This window comes from Taeniopygia guttata, chromosome 9, assembly GCF_048771995.1.
Source record: "Taeniopygia guttata chromosome 9, bTaeGut7.mat, whole genome shotgun sequence".
NCBI lineage: Eukaryota > Metazoa > Chordata > Aves > Passeriformes > Estrildidae > Taeniopygia > Taeniopygia guttata.
In genome coordinates this window covers 17488490-17500412 of record NC_133034.1, presented here as the reverse complement: position 1 = coordinate 17500412, position 11923 = coordinate 17488490, and positions in this window count along the sequence as shown.

The window sequence follows — 11923 nt, the reverse complement described above, 5'->3', positions numbered from 1 at the left end:
CAGCAGAAGGGCTATGGAGAGTCCTGAGCCTGGCAGCAGGACAGCCCATCCCAGTGCTGGCTGCTGCAGGACCTGCTGCTCGCTGCCTTGCCCCGTTGTCACACTTCTGCCCCTCTCCACATGGGACAGGCATTCACAGCCCCTGCTCTGTCACCTCACCAGCCTCTCTTGCTGCCCTTCAGTCGCCACAAATTGACCCAAATTGACCCCTGCTCTGGTCCTCTGGTCATCTGCTACTGAGTGACAAGCCAAAGACTCAAAGAGTCTCAACTTCAATTGTGGTCTGAGAGAAGCACAGGGCATTTGCACCCCCACCTCTGTGGCAGGGCCTCTCCCAAGGGCGGAAGGTGGCACACGCTTATCAGCCCAACGCACACAGTATGGCCAGAGGGAGGGAAATTAAGAGAGGCACCACTTAACCACAGACTTACAGCACTGCTCCAATATTGTGGGCAGTGCTGTACAGCCCCCATGGCATTGCAGAGAGGTCTTTAGTAAAGGGAAGAAAGCTGTAACAGGCAACATGCAGAATTCCTCCCCACTGATTGAACTGCAGGTCCAGGACTGATGTAGAAAACAAAGTCTCTGTCTCCTGGGACTCTGCAGCATTGGGCATTGCCTGAAATTTCCCTGAGCAGTTAAAATGTCCAGGCATCACTTATGTGGTGCCATCTGTGCCCAGTGACTTGTGACTGAGCCCTTGCTGTGCCACAGCTTGCAGTTGAGTTGCTTGACCTTAGCTAGTAGTCTGGAAAAAAGCAGCAAGGATGGACACAGCAAGAAAGCAGAAAGGAGCTGCCCGTGGGAAGTAATTAATCCTCATCCTTTTCAAAAATAGGTATCTGCATACCCTTGGGAATTCTGTTGCCCTGGCAGGAGAACTAACTCCAGAACAAAAGCTCCCAGATGGTTTCAGTCCAGGGGTTACAGCCTGAGGAGTGATCCAAGAGGTGGATTTGTCATTGCCTGAGGGCAGGACAGAATCTTAGTTCCTGCCTGTGTGGAACTAAGTGCATAAACAGCACCAGAAATCAGGTCTGATCCAGCCTGCACAGCCACTGCGTGTGTTGGGACCGGGCAGAGAGGTTGACAGGGGAATCAGCAGATTATCTGGCTAATTACATCCTGCTCTCTCCAAATGAGGTGAGTTTCCAAGACGTTGCCCTGGTAAATTGGCAAGAACAGGGGAAGACAAATCAAGGTAATTGCTAATGAACTAAACTCCAAATCAGCTTGATAAATATTCCCCAGGCTTTGCAGACATGTTTTCCTTTGGTCTCACCAGGAACTTGCAGGCCAGCAGCATCAAGGCCAAATATTTTCTGAAAGCAATGCAATTCCAGGGGAGCTTTTAAAACTGAAATTACCTCATGAAAATTGAGATGAGATGGAACTGGGTTTGACTGGAGGTCTATCAATCCCAGTATCCCACAGTGCCTGGGCAGGGTGGTGGGAAGACAGAGAGACTGTGGGACTTTTCCTTGCTGCCTCATCCTTGGATATCCCAGGACAGAGCACACACCCTGGACAGGGCAGCATACACCAACTCTGGGAATGATGAGCCTGGTGGGGATACTCTGCTTTCTGAGACATCTTTCTGGTCCCTGTTCCTGCATTTTAAACCATTTTCTCTTTTCATTTATTCTCTCGGAGCATTTGGTTCTTTCCTGACTTTTCCCTCTGCAGACACAATGCCCCATGAGGCATCTCCAATGGTAGCTTCTGGTTTAGTCCTGTCTTAGACAGCTTTGGGGCCCCACAGGAGCTGCGTGGAATTAGGGGCTCCCCAGAGTGGTGAGACTTGCAAAGAGGAGGGTCACAGGAACTCTGCATGGAAGAACCATGTACCTAACACAAGGCTTATTTCCCCTCACATGTCCTGCCTGGTGGCCAGCAGCTCTGATGCCCTTAGAGCATCCTTCTGTGCCTTCAGTAGAGCTATGAGACTTCTGTCATCACAGCTCCAGGTCAGGGATGCAATTAGTGCCTAAACTCAGCTCTTCTTGGCCCACTGCATGCTGGCAGGGAGCCTGGTTTGCTTGGGGCTATTCCCACACAGTGGCAGAGGTGACAGGGGCAGGCCATGAACCCCGGCACACGGAACCCTGGGCACTCAGGGCAGTGTCCTGGACTTACCTAGGACAGCTGACACTCACCTGGCAGGTCTAAAGAGGGGTCTGCCTGCCCCAAGCACCCTTGGAGGAGCTCCTGCCCTTCAGAGAGGAGGTAGGCAATGGCCAGGACATGCACATTGTCCAGTCCTCTTATACATCTGAATGACTCTGTGCCTGACACATTTATGTGAGCACTGAACTAAATTCTGCAGGGAAAAATAAAACTGTAGACCACAAGTAAGTCAGTAATCATGAAAGCCAGACAGATTCTACACCCCAACCCTTCTGCCTCCCTCCCTCCCACGCCCTGGGCTCTGGCCAAGCAGGGACAGCAGGGATACTGACTCACAGGATATTCATCTACTCTTTGCTCATTTGGGCTTCTCCTGTTCTCCTCAGCAGAGGAGACAGGGCGGGAGGGATCCATTTGCAAGGAGCAAAGCATTTGTAACACAGAGATGCTGCTGGTGGATGTTCATCCTATGTCTCTGGATACCATACAGGTATGTTAAGCTGAGCAGGTCCCCCACAGGTGACACAGGTCTCCCTGGAGGGACAGGGGACAACAGAAGTGCCCCTCTGCTTACCTAGAGAAGGAACATCCATATGGCTGTCTGCCACTGATCAGCCCTGCCTGGAGCTCAGGAACCTGAAATGAGAGGGGAAGCACAGCAAGGTCCCAGAGTAAACTTCTCTCTAATTTACTTCTTCTTGGGACTTTTTCTGGTCCCAGGCTCTGCCCTCATAGATACAGACTGAGCAGTAGGATATATTGCCTTGGATATTTTAGCTGAGTTTCCATTACAAGCTTTGCTCCAGCTTTTCCTGCTTGCAATGGTTTTTCTTTCTTCATATGGCCTCAGCAAGCAATAGCTCCTTCCAGAGTTCTTAGGTAGCCCATGGATGAATTCTGTGTGATGTGATTCATCCTTCAGGATGCTGCTTCCATTATCCCTCACCAGCAGCTCTCCTGAGGAGAAACACCAGCCCCAGAGTGATGAGACATGGTGCTGTTCATGTCCAACTAACAGACATGGTTTTGCCCAGGTAACCGTGGTGCAGATGCAAGAGCTCCTGTGTGCTGCCCTTCTACTATCAGTGTTCTTGCTCCATCCTCTGCTGATTCATCCCCCTGGTCACTCTCAGAGATTGAGGAGGCTTTGGCCATGGCAGGCACAGGCTCCTAAGTGAACTCAGCAAGGACACCCTGTCCAGGGGTGGAAAATGAGTCAGCGGCCATCTGAGCTTGGCATGTGCTCCAGCCACAGGGACAGCAGTCCCTGGAGGCAGCCACCCTGTGTGACCCCAGAAGCTGCTTAAGCCTGAAGAGCAAAGCATATTTCCCGTGGGGGACAGTGCTGGAGCAGTCACAGGGACAGGCACTCCCAGTCGCATGGGGACTGCCTGAGCACAAACACCCTGGAGCAAGGCTCCTCAGTCTGCAGAGTTCCCCTGCCCTTTCTCAAATCCTTATTCACATACAGTGTTTTGCAGTGCTGCTGCACCAGCAACACCTCCTTCCCTGGAGTGTGTGGCCTTCTCACCCTACCTTAGTCCAGGGTTTACTCCCTGCTTTGTGCTCCTGTTTGTCTCTGCACTGAGCCATGTGAAATGGGATGGCAGCCTCTGAGCAGATTCTTTTTCCCAGTTCAGTGGTGCATAAGGTGGGAGGTAGCAGAGCTGCCTCCTGTTTTTCCAGCTAACCCATTTCCAGCTCTGATATGTGTGGATATGTGTAGCAAGACAAGCTGGGAAGAGCCTCCCCAAGGAGGCATAGCAGGGTAGCCCAGACAGGCTCACAGTTCAATAATCTCTCCTAGGAAGAGATCCGTGGGATGAACCAGAGAAAAAAAGGTGTGGGGCTGGGTAAGCACAACCTTGGGACTGTGGAGATGGGCAGAGAAATGCCATATTGCACAGCAGTACAGGGACAAGACCTAGTGTCACATGCATCACAAGAAGGGAACCCATGGTGCCAAGCCAGGGCATATTGCAAGGAGGCAGCTTCCTGTTTCTAAACAGCCAGGACAGATACTCAGGAGAAGGTTGGCTGGCCACTGTCTGACCCAGGCCCTCATTTCCAGAGCAATTTATCTGACTCCAGCCCATCCCTCCACTTCCTCCCACCTGGGGCCTTATGTCACCAACACAGAGCAGGCACCAACCGGGATTGTTGCTCTATTCCTGCTCCCTTCCTCTGAGATGGGGCTGCTCCTCCCCTTGCAAGGACAGGGTCATTCCTCATCCCTCAACTTGTCCAGAGGACAAAAGGGCTCTTGCAGCATTCCCTTCAAAGCCACCCCAGCTTTGCCTGGAGAAGATGCTCAATGAGGAGTCCATCCCTCTGCCTTCTCCCTGCTGCTGGCCCCAGATGCATCATTTCAGGAAGGAGACAGCTCTGCTTCCCACTGCCTGGTCTGCCAGAAGTGAGGGGGAGCTTTGATCAAGGCACAGCTATCTGTGCTCTGATCGCTGCTGCCTTTCCTGCAAGGCCCTGTTCAGCTGAGAGGGCACATTTCCTTTAACTCTTCTCTCCCTGCGAGCCTGGAGCTCCATAGGAAAGGCACATTTATTAGAACTTTCAGCCCAAAGGGCTTCAGATTTCTAGGGAAGTCTGGGAACTGAGTGATGTTCAGTAACTCTGCCTTTTCAAGGATCCATTCAGTTGTTCGTGCACCCAGCGTTTTGGTTTAGAAAATCATTGTGCTGAGGCTGCCTACAGATCTAATTAATAGAGAGAATGAAGGCAAACTTTCTCAGGGGAACTCGGTGGCCCCCTTCCACCACATCAAAGCTGCTGAGAGATCACATTATCTTGACAAATGTTGTATACTACAGATCTGGTTACTGAACTTATGTTTCCCATGGACTCATTCCAACACTTCTTTTAATTTGTCAGGGATATATTTCAAAGTGCAACATGCACATGGTTGCAGAAAAGTTGAAGGAAATTGCTGATTAATGACCTTTTTCCTGGTAGTGTAGATGTGGTCGTTCCAGCTGTAGTAGATACCAAAGAAAAGGTAATACACTGGAAACCAGAAAAGATAAAGTATCTAAGATTAAAGATTCTTTTTTTCTGTTTCTTCCAAGTCAAAGCAATTAATAATGCTATAACACAATGTGCTCAGCCATGTGAGGAGTGTCTGTACCTAAGATATATTGAGGAATCCATCTCAGTGTTCCCATCACTTCTATGTCACATCAGTGGGAGTATTAGGCACAGCCAGCTGGGATGTTTTTTCTCTGGGAACAGCTTCCCAGTCTCCAGTTGTCTGCAGCTCTCTCATTTCAATGCTGGCTTGGGTGCCCTAAACAGATGTGTTATTTCTACTTCTTTTCACCCTTTTGCAATCAACCACAACCTGAAGCACTGGTGATACACCAATCACAAGCTTTGACACCTTATAGTTATCTAAATTGTTTCTTGTCACAAACCTGAGATGAAGTGAAATTATCTCCATCAGGTAGGAATACTCCTCCTCCTCAGAATTCAGACAGCTCCTGACCCGGCCAGACTGGATGAATGCTGTCAGAGCCCCTCTGGATTGCCTCTGGGCCTGTCTGTCCCCACTGGAGGGCCTCTACTTCCACGAGGGACTCCAGACACGACTGCAGTGCCAGTACTATATATGGGAATAAACACACTTAGCAGGATAGTAATACTCAGCTTTGATCCCTGGCCCTTAGAGATAACAACAGCTCTGACACCTTCAGTTCAGGGAGTCACAACCTCTTGGGTTGGGGCATCGTAAAAACTTGGCTTGGACTTTGGAAGGGTGTTTGCAATGACATAAGTGCAAAACAGGGCAAAGGTAAGCCCAAAGGTAAGCCTAAGACTGCAGTAACTTCTCCGTGCTGATGCAAGAAGAGAGTCCAGAGCATGCAGCTCAAAGTGAACGGGCAGGGCTCAGCTCTCCCCATCACAGCTGGATGGTGCAGGGGTTCTCCCTGCAGAGACATTTCCCAGGCCTGCTCTCACCTAGAGGGAACACAGGTGTTCAGACAGAAACTTGATCTAAATCCTATCTCTGCCTGCAACCAGGACATCAGGGTGTTATCTGATTGAGCTGATAAATGCCTGCAGTGAAATCCTTTTAAAACCATCTCTGTGCATAACTGCAAATACATTGAGGAAACAAAAAGGTGACAAACAAACACTGAGAGTTGAACTTAATTTTGACCAGACTGTAGCCACAGTAAGTGCACTGCAGAGTGCAGGCCCTGGCTCTTTTAAAGACAGAGGAGGCAGCAGTAGGATTCACAAAAGCTGTAAAATGCTGGAGCTCATTTTTCCCACCCACATGAGGAGCTGCTGTATTTTCAAGTCAGGAGCAGCTGGTGATTGATAGCACATGTGCCTTATTTCAACAGGGAGCTGGGTCTGAATGTTTCTTTAGTGTATGTTTAGTGTATGTTTCTTTAGTTCAAACTGTTCAATCTTTTGTCTTTAAGAAGAAGGCAGACGCTGTTCCCTCATGGGGAGGATCTTCTGCCCAACAGTGGCTTGAGACTTTGCTCTGCTTTTCATACAGTGACTCTCTTTTGCCTCTATCACAAGGTTTCCGGCAGTCACACATTTCCTAGCAGGAGGAACTGAGCCCAATTTGGAGACATGGTACAGTTGTGGTCACATAACAAGCTGCTGACCACCCCAAGAATTCACCACTGTCACCCTGTAATTGCATTCTGGAGGAAGTGTTCCTGATGTTTCAAGGGCTTTACATCCCTCAGCTCCCACGTGCTGCACTCCCAATCCTGGGCAGAGGGCAGGGGGAGTCTGGAGGCTGAAATATTTTCTGGTTGTCAGTATTAGGCTGTTTGTTATTCTAAGTTTGTAGGGTTGTGGGGCTGTACTTTGAATTAACCAGGCTGCAGACCCTTGAGCTGCTTCCCACTCCTCAAGCACTGTTCTCATCCCTGCAGCCACAGCTGGGGGGAGGGGGGATGGGTTCCTGTCCTCCCAAGTCATGATGGAGAGCAGCACACAGCAGCTGGAGTGCTTTGTTTCCAGTTGACCTAAGCCATGATTACACAGGGGGCTTTTCCTATTTGTAGCTCAGAACAGCTGGGGGATTGTCCCCGCCTGCAGCACATGGGAGAGGCACATGACATGGCTCTGTGTGGCAAAACAAACCTACACCAGACATACGCCTTCCTTTTCAGGGATTGCTGCAGCCTCAACAGCCTCTAAGTTTCAGACTGATCAGCATTTCCTATTGGGGTATACATCTTCACTGCAGGCTTCACCATGGCTAACCCAGGCTGCTGCCTAGGCTTTGTCCCAAATTTTTCGGTGTCCCACAATGGCCATCCCCATGGTCCCACTAGCTGAAGCAATGAGAGGAGGTTTGAATGAGTGCCATGGTCACCCAGACTGAGACCCAGCCTCCTTGCCCTGTGGCTCTAATCCACTGCTCAGGGGCCAAGAGTCCACCAGGACACACGCACTCATCCACCCCTCACCATGCCAGTCCCACACAAGCCCTGTGGGGGCTGGGGTTAGTAATGCACAGGGGGGAGCATGGGGCTCCTGAGGAGCCTGGGGGCTGTGATGATAGTGCAGGATGGCTGCTGGTGCTCAGGCAGCACTTCCCAAGGAAGCAAAAGCAATTAACTCAGCAAAACAAGATGTACTCGGGGGGTTTGTGTGAGGAACCCCCAGGAAACCTTCTACTCTTCCTGGGAGCAGAAAGCAGGAGACAACAGTCTCTTCTGCTTCCTCCCCCACAGTAGAACAGAGCAAGTCTCCCAAGCCCTAACAATTACTCACTGCTCCCTTGAGTTCCCATCACCTTGCTTTCTGAACACATAACTGCCTCCCTTCCCCTGAAACCCCAAGCAGGAGTCTCCAAAAAACCCAGCTTCTTGCCCCCATTATCCCTGTGTGCAGCCAGGCCAGCCCCTGGGGCTTGGCCACCCTGAGACCTGGGAGAGCCCAGGCACAGCTGCAGCAGCAAGGACAGAGATGTGTTTGACTTGCAGCTTCCCCTTTTTCCCAGTTTTCAGCTGCACAGCGACAATCCCAGAGGCCCAGTGCTCTCTGACCTTGGCTGTCCTCATTTGCTTCTAAAACTGGCTGATCACACTGGCAAGCTCCAAAATTGGCATCCCAGACGGCCTTTTCTCCTCCACGTGGGATTCCAGGCACCGCCAGGGGCTCCCAGCATTTTTAATTATTTTTCTCCTTTTTTTGAAGCCTTTTTCCTTCATGCTGTTTATGCTGTTTCTAATGGGACAGAACGGCCCTCTCCCCACAGGCTGTTTGCTGTGTGCTTGCTCAGGCTGGCTCATCCTTCCCATGCATCTCAGAGGGACACCTGAGAGCATGCAGGCAAATACAAGCTGGCTGTATTTCCACTATGGAAAAGCCCTGGGATTTTAGGACACATGAGGAAACAGAGACTTTGACTCTAGCAGTAGTGGCAGTCCCTGCAGTGCCTTTCCCCCCATATGTAATGACCAGCTGAGCTGTCATCAACAAGCAGAGGATGAGAACAGGAGGTGAGAGAGCTGATGGCACCCATGAACCGTGTCCTGAGGGAGGAGAGAGCAGCAGAGGAAGGTGTTGGATGTCACTGCTATGCAGCATCCCCAAGACCCTTTGCTGGCAGCATCACATGATAACAGGTAGGAAATGGGGAGGATTTGGGGTAATGGGAGTAAGACATGGCTAGTGGCAAGCTCATCATCTGCTGGAAGGTGAAAGAGGTGGTGTCTGTCCACATCTGATTTGCAGCTCATGTACCAGGAGCTGCTCAGAGGAGCTGCAGTGTTGTGGATGCTGGCAGAGAGAGCAGCAGGAGGCAGCACTTTGCACTTTTACACAGGTCATTGCTGCAGCCACACATCGCTTCTCCGGTACATCCTGACGGTGCCCATCCAGCTCTGCACAGCCACATAAGCAGCCAACCAAAAGAAACCCACATCCCAAAACCGGCCAGCCAAGTGACCTTGCTGCTGTGCCTGGCTCTGCTTTCCATGCAGCTGGAAGCAGTGACACTTTCACCTCAGAGGACCCACAGCTTTGTTTTCAGAGGCAGATGAGGAGTGGACAGGGGGTGCTTTGCCCTGGCAGCAGAATGTGACTGTGACCGTGTCCCTGGGAGCCAGCAGGAAGGTCGTGCTGTTTCATGCTCTGGCCACCAGCTCTGGGTTTTACGCTGTTTAAACCAGCTCCCCCTGCCACAGCCTACGTATGGCCCCAGGCATGGCTGCTTGGCCAACCCGAAAATGGTTTCAGAAAAGCAAACTGAACTGAACATAACACTCTGATGTGGCCATTTCCCTTTTCCATGTCCTGGCATGGGGACAATCCTGGGCTGCTTTTGGAGAGGGGTTAGAAGAGTTTTTCCTTGCATGTCTCAGGCTAACCAAAGCCTCTGCTGCACATCTGCAGACTATGGGAAATGAACCAGGGGTCACCTGAAAGGACCTAACTCCCAAAGCCAGAGTGGTATAGTTAGAATGCATCCCAGCCTGCTAATGCTCATCCAGACACATCTCCAGCTTTTTTATCACAGCACTGTTTGTCCTTTCCATTAATTTCATCAAATAACCAGCCATACAAGACAGCCTGCTGTGCCAGTGAGAGCAGGCAGGCTCCAGACTGACCCGTGCTGCTGGCTTCTATAGATTACTCATTAGCTGTGGGTGTGGTGCGAGGCGTAGGAATCACGAAACTTGCTGCCCGTGTAGGTTTGCACCGGCTTCTGGTCCCTGGGCAGTGCTTTGCCCTTGAATTGAGCTTGTCCTTTGAATTATCAGGTTTATAGAAGAAAAATCAAACAATGAATCCAGGTATGAACTGCCTTGAACTGGTTTTCTGCACTGGATTACACTTTAAATGTTGCAACAGCTTTGAAACCTTCTTGCTTTTCCCTATAAGAAAAATCAGTTGCTGCTAATTGTATTGGAAGGGTTTTATTTGTATCCCACTCTCCCAAAACCCAAAGAAAGTGGCATATGAAATAAGATACTTTTTCAGCGCTTTCTCCTCCCGACCTGAATGATGAATTAGAAACAAATTTAATTTGTGTGATACAGCACAGCATTGCACCTTTTACTTCTGCACTTTCACAAGCATAAATGCTGCAGAAAGAGGGCAGGATGATCAAAAACTGGAAAAAGAAAAATAACACCAAGAGGTATTTGTTGCAAAAGCATGGCTATTTGTAGAAGCTATTGAGAACAAGAGTAAAATACCGTTAGTTTGGCTTGGAAGGTTCATCCTCCCACAGGAACTGACAGGAAGGTGATGGGTGGTACTGCTGTAGTCTGGAGTGGTATCTCTGCCTGGATCTGCTTAGGAGCCTCACCCTCTGAAATATAATCACAATGCAAACACCTACACTACCAACAGCTTTGCACAAACATCAAGCAAGTACAGTTTGTTTCCAGGAAAGCCAAATGCACAGGTATATTAAGATATTAATGAACTCCTTCTGCTAAAACAGGTCAGGAGGAAAGAGAAAGATTCCTCTTTCCTCTAGTTCCAAATACATTATATCCCTCTTGAGTATTTTTCTGGGTAAAGGGTGGGGGAATAACGTCTCTCCACTGCGCTGTGTGAGCTGGCCCTCACTCTCACCAGTTTCTGATCAGCAACACAGATTGTTCAGCACTGAACCAACAGAAAGCACATGAACTTGAATGCCTGGATGAGTCATTTGCAGTACTGTAAGCACAATGAAACTGCAGTAATGAAAAAGTGAGTGCCCATTCTGTGAAGTGAGGGATGCCTATGGTGTTGATTAGGTCTTGAGCATCCCACAAGGTCCTGTGCCTCACGTTCCCTGACAATCAGAGCAGTCACATGTAAAACACTGAGTTCCAGGAAGTGTTTGGATTGTGGCACTGTGTCATTAGTGCTGCAAGCATGCTAACCCCTCTCTGTGTAGCTATGACTGGGATGGGGGAAAGGTTTTGGTACCACATCCATGTAGGGAGGTTTTCAGTCCCATGCTGTGTGTTTGGATGGAACCAGGTAGGCATGAATTGTGTATGGTTGGTGTGTGCATACTGTTGTGGACAAGTATCCATGTCCAGGAGACAGGGAGATGCCTGGCACAGCATGGACACTTGTGTCTATCCAGTTGTTGCTACAGGCAGCTTGGAGGGCAGCACTCATGACCATCTCCAGACCACTCCAGAAGGATATTTAGGAAGTCTCTGATGCTAGCAGCACTAAATATGTGCAGGGAGTATTTATGCCTCTAGTTCTTCAATTGCAAGCCATGGCCAGATTCATTAGATACCATAACTTTACTTGAATTAAAAGCAATCGCACCAAATTCTTGATGTAACAATAATGATCTATTGTGCAATGTTATTGATGATTATTAACGTCATTGTTTGCAGGAAACTGGACTGTGGCTTTCATGTGACAAACACAGCCCCCAAATTGTTTATTTTCTAGTGAGATTGAAGAGGGGAATGATTGAGCAAGCCACAGCAGTCTGTGACAGCCCTGCTACAAGTACCACGTTGACTTCTGCCCCCCTCCCTGTCTCCACAATGGGAAATTAACTCTGTAGCCTAAGTATGATGGATTAAGAATGACTACTCTCAGTGATCTTGTTGATGCTTTTGCTACAAAAATTTTCTTTCCTCTGGAACTGTGAAAGTGGATACAGGATACAAAGGAAAATGAATTGCAATGTCTCTTTGCCCTCCAGTTGTTGGCAACATATACCTACCTATGTGGGCAGCTTGTTTCAATCTGCCAAGCTGCCCACATGAATTGGTGGCTCATGTGGCCCAGATGAGGCTAAGTTATTACTTTTCAAAATAGTGATGTGAAGTAGTTG